A 12,115-nucleotide genomic window follows, 5' to 3' on the forward strand; every position below is an offset into this window, starting at 1 on the left:
AGACTACGCGGATGTTTGCGCAAATTCGAATCACACATCTGTGAAGACAGAAGCGACGTCGAGGTTTGCTTCATTCGTTAAATATCCACAGAGATGTTAAAAAATGTTTAACAGACATATTTGTTTCATGTATTTCGTGCATCTTCAGTTTTCACGCGCTACAATAGCAATGTTAGAAACAACGAGGTGAATTGACTCGAAGAATTCCAGAGTGCAACCAGTCGAGGAGAATCCAATGGATGCAGGTTGCGCGCGATAGAGGATGCGTCGTGATTTCGCAGATTCGTCTGGTAATCAGAAGGTGCAACCGATCTCAGGGGAGAGGACGAAATCAGAGGGGAAACTGGCATAAATTAGCTCCGCCGAATCTCACCGTTTCCCGGTTCCAATAATTGGCTTAGCCGGAGACTTTCGGTTAGACAATAGCGGCGAGAAAGAGAGAGAGAGAGGCTGGATTCCCCGCTGTGAAACTTGAACGCCGTCGCGAGCTTATTCGCATTCATTGGTTTCCAATTAATTTCCACAAAGCGGCCGAGTTATGAAATCGCTAATTGTGGCCTGATGGACGATCGGGATGTTACGCGGTTATCCTTCTCTGTTCGTGTTCGTTCGATCAAAAAAGTTGGTCCCCGCGTTCTTCGTAATAAGTAGGTCGGTGAATTCAGCGTGGCAGCTGCAAACACCCCGTGAGGGGGGAGGAGGTCATAGTCGAGTGAAAAGTTCCCACTCTCGAGTAACTGGATTCGGTGTTACCGAGTTGTGTTCGACTAAGGAAACTTCCATCGGATATCAAAGTGTTTGCAAGTATGATTTATAAATAACTGCGAAGCTGGATTTAGCTGGAAGTGGGTACCTTTCGTACGTTCGATTTCTGTGACGAATCGTTTTCGAATGAGAGAAGTAAATTGCAATCTATATACAGCTGCTCGTCAAAGTGTATTACGTGTTAGGGAACATCATGGGACTTCATTGACATTGCAGTGAAGCGTAATTATTTAAACAAATCTGAGAACATATACACAAGATACACGTTTGCAATGAAAATCTTACAACTTCCATACAAATTTCCAGACTTTATCGATATATATATAGTGTTGAAAAGAAATGCAATATCGATAAAGTTCCAAAATAAAAAATATTTAACTTTTGAATATCTTCGTCAATCGCTTCGAAAGAAAAATGTTTCGCGAGGAACGAATAATCTAAACCGATCCTAATCCGGAAACCAAATCTTCCCAAAATATCGCCACTCCGACCCCCTAAACTCCCTTAACACCACCTCCTCGATTTTACCCAATGGACCACCGCTAAGCCTTCCAGCGAACACCAGGGGAAACTTCCGCAACTCCAATTTTCCCGCGAACCAAAGGAGCTCGCCGTGTTCGACGGTTTCGAAACTGTAAACCTAGCCTACGCCCGCGCGGACCGATCTATATATATATATATATATATAGATTTCCATCGGAGGATCGTTCCGTTTCATCTATATTTCGCGGAATGGTTACTCGCCCCTCCCCCGCAGTCTTGAGGGATTAACAGACATTACATCGAGTTTCCAAGTTGATCGAGCGGATCCTCCAGGCAGGGCACCGCAGTACACGATCCATATATTCGGTACGTTTCGCGCATATTGACCATCAGAAATTGCTGCCGCTTTGTTTGAGCAGATGTTGCGAGCATAATATGAGCCCTGGTTCACGAGCGTTCCGACTCGCGGTGGCCCGCAGCGCCGCCGTTCCCCAACTTGCCAGCCTCGTGCGAGTCTCGAAACGTTCGGCGGCACAATTTCGGGCAACGAAGACGTGAGAAAAGGAGGCCGAGGAACGTGCAAACCGCTTGTCCTTGTCGGTGGGAGGATAAGAGCACGGAGGCGCTCGTCGAATGTCAATTTCAAGGATTGCCGAGAGAGCGTATTTACTCCCGTTTACTCGGTACATATGTAGAATATGTTGCAGAGATCGTCTTTATCGCGAAAAAGAAAACGAAGCATCGGATCGCGACGCGAGAAATGAAATTCCAATTCCACTTGGAAGCTTGCAACAGCCACTTGCAAAATTATGGACGATAAAAATTTTCGTCACGGATAAAAGAGGTGGGAGAATTGTGTGGTTGGGTGCGATTGAAATTTAAATAAAATTCAGTGACTACTGAATAAAATCAAATTAAGTGATCGCTAAACTGTGTATGTAAATCGTGTATAATATGTACACGTGTGGATAGATGCGCGACATCTAGTATTAAACTATTTGCCTCGTATGTACATGTGTATATGGATCACATTGAGAAGGTCTAGGAAAACAGTTGAAAGCCGGTGTAAATTATAGCTCAAAGAGGAAAGTGATTATAAGCTAGGGAACATTTTAAAAAAATTTTTGTCCCAAAATTGCAATATTTCCTCAGTTTTAAGTATATTCAAGTATATAACCCAGACAAAACAAATAATAAATTTATTACTTTTCAATAATTTCTATCCAGTGATGTCATACCGACGAGTTCAAAAGAAAAAGAAAGCGACGAATTATTGTATACGGTTCGGTCACTCGTTATGGTCCGCAATCGGTTGCCAGCGCAAGCGGTTAAAAGCCGAATATATGTGTCTTACAAAATAAAACCTAATACTAAATTAACAACAGTGTAAAAATACGTGTTACGTTAAATATTATAGTGTAGAATTTTCAATGTTTCACCTAGGTTCCATTTTTTCAAATCAAGCTTCACAAAACCATGAACTTGCACAGATATGTACAATTTTATGTGGTTATTGATTCGTTGAATTTGATGAAAGATTAGGAGAAACTGGACGTCTCAGCGTGCCAATGTCACGCAATTGATCTGATTTTCGTCTCGCAAGGCGAAATTCCATGAAAATTGCAGCGTATTCTCGCGGCGCGGTATGAAACGCCGGTTTTAGCGAGTCAAGTCTTTTTTTCCGACCGAAAGGCTCGCGAGGAGGAGGAGAGGCGAGCGCGGATTTGCCGGTGAGAGGCAAACTCGTTTCGTTTCGAGAGTCCGACGAGAAGAGAGCCAACCGGAAGACATTTCGCGCGGAGCTGCGAGATATTTCATCGTCGCGTGTTTCCGTGATATTCCACGCGGCTCCCCGTGATTAATGTCAATCAAATTATTAGATTAACTGCCGCGACACGGAACGCCGGAAATGGAAACTCACCGGATACACGTCCAATTTTCTCCCGCGAGGATTCGTCACGTTGAAAAAATACGTTCTTCGCGGGGACTGCAAGCCCAGCGAAGAATTCGCAGCGCGTTTATTTTTCGATTTAAATCGCTTCTACGAATTTAATAACGTTCAACGCTGGCGAGAGGTCGGCTTTAAAATTCTTTCTATTAACTCTCGGTCAGGGAATACTTTATACGGCCTGATCGTATTTTCACCCAATAATTCAACTACTCGGAGAGAAATTTTAAATGTTAGATTCCACTTTTGAATCGGATTCGGCATTTCAAGCTACTGTAATAATTGAAAGGAACGTTCGTGTCATTGCCAACGTACGTATCATCCACCATATAATAATTAATTACTCTTACCGATGTGTACTTATTTCGTAACTTATTCGATTACAATTATTCATTCGTTTGTCACGCTCGAATGAATAACCCGTCGCTGTCATTCGAGTGCTAATTGCGGAAGGAACAGCCGCGAAGAATGCAATTCTCGTCGATTGATTTCACCCACCATTCACCCCTCCCCGCCCGCGAAACGCAGCAAACTCCCACTGACGCAACTAGAATACAAGTGAAATCCAAATTAAGGGGAATAGCGTTACACCGGCGGAGTTTCGATTAAATTCAGCTGACACGTGCGTTGGCGAACGGACCGCGTGTAAACCGCGGGCCGCGAATAAAGTACCGCGTGTTGCAATAACGAAATAAACCAACGAATGACGAAGTGACGCGGGGTTGTCCCTGAAAAGGATGAGGAAATCAACGCTGACGAGTATATCCACTTGAAAACGGTAAGAGGAGAAAACAGAACGAACGAACGAACGAACCGAACGAGCCGAAAACTTTATTTCGCGTGGTCTCGCGTGCGAACAGCAAACGAAAAAGTTCATGGAAAACGCGACCGGCCGATCCGACTGGTAACCGGACACGGTACACCGGCCGTTTCGCCGCGGTAAACACATTTTTCCCTCGTCAAAGTTGCCCGCCGGCTGATAGAAACCGAACTGACCGGCTAAAATGGGGGAATCGATTGAAAATAGGGACGTGAAGCCAGCACATCGGTTTCACTGGATGCTCGTGTCGGCCTCCTGTCGAATCGATTGTCCTCGACAAAACGACGTATTCGCCGTGTAAAATAATGTTTACGATTATGTTCCCGGTGTTTCGAGGTAATATCAACAAGGATTTAGTCTCGTCGAGCCACGTTTACCTCTTGGCGAGATAATTGAGACGGATCCTCGTTGTCGAATATATGTACGCATGTTTCACCAAAATCAATTTCGGGTCACCTGAGTATCCTCTCTACTAGCGATAGCACGAAAATCGTTTCTTAAAACGCAACTTCATTCAACTTATTGAAGAGCCAAATTAGATGCAAGTCGGCTGTTTTTTTAAAAATATTATTTTTCAATGTTTTTTTATAAAGGTCATTGGCATTTCTTTTTCTACTCCATCACGCACCTCACGAGAAAGTACAGTTTTAAAAATACTTTCAATGCAACAATTTCATAGCTTCTTCCTCACTCGCGCGACAGTCTTACGTCAAAAGGACTGAACGTAGAGTACACACGAAGGGTTTTGCCAAACTCCCGCAATATCTGTCACGGACAACGCGGAATCGTCATTGAGTTGCGCGTTTTATTAAAATACAAGCTCGTTTCCTCGAATGGAATAATAAGAGGGGGAAAAATGAAATAACCCCGTGACAAGGCACGATAATTCGATCATTCAAGCTCCGAGCGACAAACGGCCGATAAAATTATCCAATCAATCTCGGTTAACGACTCTTTGTCCGCGCGGAATCGTCGCACGTGAGTAACGTAAAAATTAATTTCTGCTTCTCGAAAAATCGATATTCAATCATCGACGGTAACTCGCAGCCACGGCTACAATCCGGCCTCGTCTACGGATTCAAAAAAAGAAAAAAGAAAAAAAAAAGAAAAATCATTGGAGTTTCTGTGACTGTGGCACGTGATCTCGCTGTGGCACGGATCGAATTCCAGTGGGTTACGTTTTGCGTTCACGGTTACGATTACGGGATTACTCGTTGTTTATTACGGTTGAAGCACAGACGTTCCAGTTCAGAATTAGACGAAATTGTTCATTAACCGAATCGAGGATGAGTATAATCGTCCACCGTTTAATAATCTAGAGTTTGCGTCGAGAACGTTCGAGGAAACGATCAATCAAATCGAAAATCTTGCGCTCGATTGAATTATTTACCTGTAATCATCTGAATATGCACAAAATGCACAAACGTTTCAACTACAGGGTCATCAACGAGTGAAATAATACAAAATTACACCTTATATCTACGAAGAAGAAATACGAAGAAAGTCTAATTAATGCAATTCGCATTTTATCAAAATCGACTAGTGACGATACATCATATAATTATTTCAATAAACCAAATTGCTCAACCCATGACCCATGTCGAGAAGTAACCGACGTCTTCCGAAAGATATAATTTCTAGAAATACCCATCAAAATTCTTCAAAAAGTAGTCATCGTTGTAGATTTCTAAGAATCGGTCATTCCGATACTATTTCGTCACTTATGTCGTTAATAACGGTCCTTTCGATCGTTTGACGTTCTCTTTCACTACTCGTGGGCATTCCCGGAATTTGAGGATTTAGGGCTGTCCTGTGTAATAGTTGGTAACTTTATTGCCTCGATGTTGGGTCGTAAACTAAATGCTTGCATTGCGTTGTTGCGTCTCTGCTTCGTAGAACTATTTCTACTTAAGAAGAGAGAGAGAGAGAGAGAGAGAGAGAGAGAGAGAGAGAGAGAGTTGAGTAGAGTAGCAGTGTTCCGTTTATTGCATCGGAAGTTGGTGAACTCGATTAACTGAAATGAAAAATAACACCGTCGCAGAGAATCGGTGTACACCAATTGCACGAACGGATCTGAAACAAACCCTAACGCGATTCAAATAGATCCCTGTCGCGATCGTTCGATCATCCTCGAGGAGTTTAATAATCCGTAATTGCAGTAGATCGACGTGTCATGAACATTCATCCGAACTGACGCGTCCTGTTCTCTTAGCGAAGTTCGCGGACAACCTCTCCATCTGATTGCTGTACAACTCTCCTGCCAGCGTGTTGTCGAGTTTCAGTGATTCGTGAAGCGAACCGCATCTTTCATGTCCCATCAAATTCAGGGCGTAAGTTTCCACAGATGAAAATCCTCTTTGGGAATTGTCTACCTTGTTTGAAGATTGTTTAATCAACTCTGTCAGCCTGGGAATACAATTGCATGATAAGTAACGAATTGAAATCCGCATCCGTTCTACTTTGTTCCGATTATTCACATTATTCACATTCTAACCTTCTCTTCCAACTGTTTATGTGTGTGTGTGTGTGTGTGTGTGTGTGTGTGAGTGCGTACTTCGCCAAAGTACCTACGAAACTACAAATGAACCGTAACTCTGCTGTTCGTATAACGATAATCGTCCAACTCTTTCATTTGAAATAATCGATCTGGAATGGTTATTTTTCTGTTTCTTTATCCATACTCTTTTTATACTTTTTATTCCTGTGGTGTCAGATACAAAAACACGGACTTTTAAATCTTTAGAAGAATCAGATTTATTTTCGCTATGCCGATATTTTTCGAAGCACCTGGTCAATACCAAAGTGGTCAAATTTTATTACGGCAAATAAAACGGCACATTTTCAGGAACCTATATGATTTTTTTCATAAAATCATAATATTGAATAAAAGCTTTATAAATTCTCTATTGTAGTACAAAATTTTTCTATTTTTCACTTTCATTTTCAATGTCTCCGATGGAAATTCCGTGCTTCACTACTAGTGTCAATAACTCCGTTACGTGTGGTGAAATTTATTATTATCAGTATTCCGACGACTCTGGATCTTTCTCACCGTCAAAGTGATTAATAACAATGTATCATTTACGAACGTATCATTTACGAACAAACGGGGAAATTTCAACAAATAAGTCTCCACTTCGAGACAATGCGGTGATCACGCGAATGATCGATCGTGTGCGTATTCCTATTCAAAATGTCACGTCACGTTCCACTGCGGTGGCATAATAAATTATTGACAGGATTCCGCGATTCCGCGGCGGTGAGAATTATGCATGCAAATAAGGCGTGCCTTGAACGTGAGCGTCATTTCACCGAGTCACGGAAACGATTAAAAACTTGGAACTCGGCAACTCTTGGACTGTAAATTGAAGTGGAAGCAGAGGTCAATCGAGGTCAGGCCCAGATCGAAGGAAACTCCTAATTATCAGTCGGCCTCGCCCCTCCAGCCGTCAATATTGGAAAACTCGGTTCGACTTACCGCATCGGACCATTTCGCGACGTCGGCCACTTTTGTCCTATTCCTGGCGAAATTCCTTTTCACTCGGCCCGCGGATGTTACCTCAGATGCCGCTCCCACCGCTTCCTTTTCGCTCCGTTACCTTTGACCTGAGTAATTAATCACGACGCCAGACAGCCAGCTCTGTTTTCCACCTGTATTCCCGCGGGAGAGCGGCGCGCGATGTTCCTCGACGGATTTTATCCGAATAGTTGCACGTACCTCGATGCTCAGATTGTTAAGTTGAAAATACCTTTCGATTCGCTCGCAGCAGTATAAACTGCCAGAGCAGTTGAAATAACATGTATGGAAGCGTGATGTACAATTTATAACCCGTGAAGCTTAATATAATACAATTATTTCCTGCCGTGAATATCCTCTCGTTAAAAATTCGAGAAATTTTCAATTAGCAAAACTTTGGGTTAATTTAAATATCACGAGCTAAAGATATTTTTCATTCAATGAGACAGCTAAAAGATACGGGGTTAGAGTGTAATTTACGAACTTTTCATCGGGAAGTTTCCATCGCTTGAGAAGAAACGAGCATACTTTTACAACTAAAGTATACAATGTAATTAACATTCCGGACATATATCATCTCCCAGGAAACGCTCTTTCACCCATAAACCCCAAGGATTTCCTTCCATACAAGATTTGAATTCCACGCAAGATTTTACGGAAAAAGAAAAATCTCTTGTGAAGAAAGTTCAGATCTTCCGATCGATTCGGGAGCGTGCGCGTCACACTCGACGCTTTCACTTGCCTTTCTTATCGCGGTGGCCGCTTTCACCGTGCGCCGAAAAAGCTTTTCGAGGAAGCAGCCATGGTTAGAAGAGCACTCAAGGCCCGCGTAGCTCGATAACAGATGATGGTCCCATGCGAAATTGTCCGCCGCGCGACACACACACACACAACCCTCCGCACGACTGTTGCGACGAAACGCAAGTGGCCATCCCCATTGCGGTTCCCTTCTGTATTTTCTTCCCTCCCTTTTCTCTTTTTTTTTTATTTATTTCCTTCTGCTGAACGAAAAGGGAGAAATAGAGCGAGCCCGCCGACCTGGCCAAGAGAGAAAGGACCAACCGAAAAGCTTTCGGAACAGGAGACGCACTTCACCGCCGATGGAGCGCAGGCAGTAGAGCCACTTTGAAAAGCTATCAAAGCAGGCTTGCCAGCACAGCCCGGCTCCCTCGAGAGTGTTGCTTATCCGACGTTTCTTTCTGTTTCGCCGTATTATCAGGATACAGCCGCAGCGAATAAACAGCTCGGGCCACCCTCGTTTGATTACCCTTCCCGCGAAACAACCACATCGTACTATTATTCGAACGTAAAAATACACCGAGACCGCTACATCTAGCTACGCGGACACTCGTTCACGTTGGTGTTTCCAGAGAAGAATGTTTAGAGAAGAATGTCTCTGTTCTCTGTCTATTTTGCCGGCTGAGATGGACCAGGTAAGTGTGAATCGATCGTCGTTGAGACCGGCGAGTAATTACTGAGCAATTCTGATATTCATTTTGTTGTATCTTCCACGCAATTGTCCATGTTTTAACAAAGTATAATTCAAACAGAATAATAGAAATAATAGAAATAAGTATAATAGAAACGATAAAAAATTATTTTCGCTGTCTTGTACTTTTGAATGTTCAGCATATTATTTGCAATTTCACACTTCGAGTCTAGTAAACAGAGTCTAGATAACTATTATAGCATGTGATTTCCATTATAGCAGCTTTTATTTTTTCTTTTTTTTCTATTAATCACTTGATTTTCTTCATTCGCAGGAAAAATTCTTCTATTTCTTTCAATCAATCATTAACTAATTAATCATTCGATATCGTTCAATTAAATATCATCAATCTGATCTAAGTCGTTGAAAGTACGACGAAATATTTCAAGCCTGTTAGAATTGCATGAACGTGTTTATCCCGGACTACTTTCTTGATTTTCAAGCTGGCGAAGGAGACAATAAAAGAAGGCGGTGGCGCGCTCTGAAATGGTAATAACGTGTTCCGCGTCAGGATACGCTTAAACATTCAACTGTCCGCGAGAAACCACTTCCGCAACAAATCTGCATGATTATGCGTCTCGACGCGACGGCAGCGTCTACCGTCACTGCCTTTCGTTAAAGGCCTCACCAAGGCACTCGAAAATTGACTTTCCAAACGCACGATCTCTCTCCGCGGCATGAAAGAACTTCCATTCCGAATCACGATCCTGGGAAAACAACTGAATATGGATCATCGTTTTGATTGTAAATTTCGTTTCTGGTTACACAAACCGCAGATTTTTTTAATGAATTTCTCAAGAAATTCAAAGGTGCGTACAATGTATGAAATATTATATTATATTGTATTATATTATATTATATTATATTATATTATATTATATTACATTATATTATATTATATTATATTATATTATATTATATTATATTATATTATGTTATATTATATTATATTATGTTATATTATGTTATATTATATTATATTTATGTTATGTTATATTATATTATTTTATTTTATTTTATTTTATTTTACGCATTTCTTCGCGTTACATTGCATAAAATTCAAAGTCTGATCACGGATACTGGCCAATTTCAAGAATGAACATCCAAAACGTTGATTGCGAGAGGGTTCAACGAACGACAGCGGCGATTCTTTGCGCGGAACGTCGTCACCGTGGAAAAAGGGGGCCGTGTGTCACGTGGATAAACGGGCTACACCCGGCGTAGCATCGCTGCTGCGGGGCAGGAAATTCAATGTAATATCTCACTAAGGAATTGCGCGTGCCAGATATAAATAGCATTGCACTTCAAAAGCATCGCGGCCAGAATCAGTAGCGTGCGTCTCCTCTTCGGACGAAATGAAACCGTGTTCCAACGTCAACTGGCGATGAAATAAAAATTCGAACATTTTTTTTTTTTTTTTTTCAATTCGAACCATACGTATCGCAACGTACTGTTGCAAAGATTAATTCCGTCCCGAGATCTGGATCTACGTTTTGATCGTTTGCTCGGAAGGAAAAGAGAGCATATGTTTCACATTAACTTGTATGCTGTAATTGTTTTTATTGTGCTCCCCGTGTTTGAAGATCTTTACAATTTAGTTTAATTATCGTTAGACTGCGAGGAATGTAATCTGAATGTGAGAAAGTTGTAGAGTGATTTTTGTAGACATTAAAGTTATTGTTAACTTCGAATGTCTCGTGTAATCTTGAATTACATGAATTTGTATAATTTGAAATATATGCCTTTGGGACTTCACTATTTTTTTTGGCAGTAAGCAAGTTTATTGTTATTTTTAATTACTGTTATATTATTGATTGATATTATTGACATTATTTATAACTTATCTTATCCCTCCGTTTTCGAACAATCATAATTCTAATCATTATTTATCGATAATAGATCATTACGGACAATATAATGATGTTTCTTATATTATCGATACATAGTATTAATTGTTCATCAGTATTATTACATATCAATTACGAATATTATACTGTGCGTAATTACGCGTTAAAAAATATAAATTTTTACACATATTTACACACATTTTCTTATCTCCTTATTTTCGACAATCATAGTTATAATTTAATTCAAATTAAAATAACATAATATTTTTATCATTATATATTATAATTACGTCAATTACGAACATTATGTGTAAAACACGTCAAAAGCACAAATTTTGTACATGTTCGAAAAAAAAAAACACGTGCAACACAAGTTCTATCACACATTTAAAGAGAAAAGAAAAATTTGATTGCAGTATATAGAAAACAAAAGTCACGTCATGCCATTTACATCGACGTTGATCCGTCTGTGGTACACTCCGGAAAATTAATAAATCTTCAAAAGCGTTTCACTTGTTTCTCAAAATCATTCTCAAGATTCTTCCCATCCTCGTATCAATCTCTCTCTCTCTCTCTCTGTTATTTTCGAACCGAATCAACAGAGTGCTCATCAAGAAAGAAGAAAATCAGCAAAGAAAAAGGTGGCTGGCAAATGAGTCCCACCGAAAGTGTCCGTTCAGGAAGCCAGGCGCGAGCTCCCTCGACGGCGAAAGTGTTTGCTCATTCGAAAGGGAAACGGTTTTTCCAAGTGGCACGGACTGTATAAAAGCCGCGAGGAGATCAAAGTAGAGTCGCTGGAGCGATACGATGCTGGGCGTGCTACAATGCTCCCTGTTAAAGGTTCCTCGATTATCGAGGAAACAGCGAAAGCTGTTTATCGCTGTCAACCTGCACTTTCTATCAGAACAGACAGAGAGAGAGAGAGAGAGAGAGAAAAAGAGAAAGAGTGTGTGTGCACGTGCATGCGCGCATATGTATATGTATGTGTGGATTTGTGAGCGATTCATTCGATGAAAACACTTTGCGTGACGCGTGCATCCAGTCGAATCGATGCGGATCCTATTCGTCTCTCCGTGGGAAAATCCTGCGCGAAACTTGCACACCCCCTCTCTCTCTCTCTCTCTCTCTCTCTCGACACTTATCTCTAGCTGTGGTGTGAACACGCTTCGATGGGGACGACGCTGGAAATCTATCCGAGGTGACGAGAGTATTTCGTTCATCCGTGTCTTTTTGCTTCGTTTTTCGT

This window comes from Frieseomelitta varia, unplaced genomic scaffold (genome assembly GCF_011392965.1).
Source record: "Frieseomelitta varia isolate USP_RPSP 00005682 unplaced genomic scaffold, Fvar_1.2 scaffold_1008, whole genome shotgun sequence".
NCBI classification, from domain to species: Eukaryota; Metazoa; Arthropoda; class Insecta; order Hymenoptera; family Apidae; genus Frieseomelitta; species Frieseomelitta varia.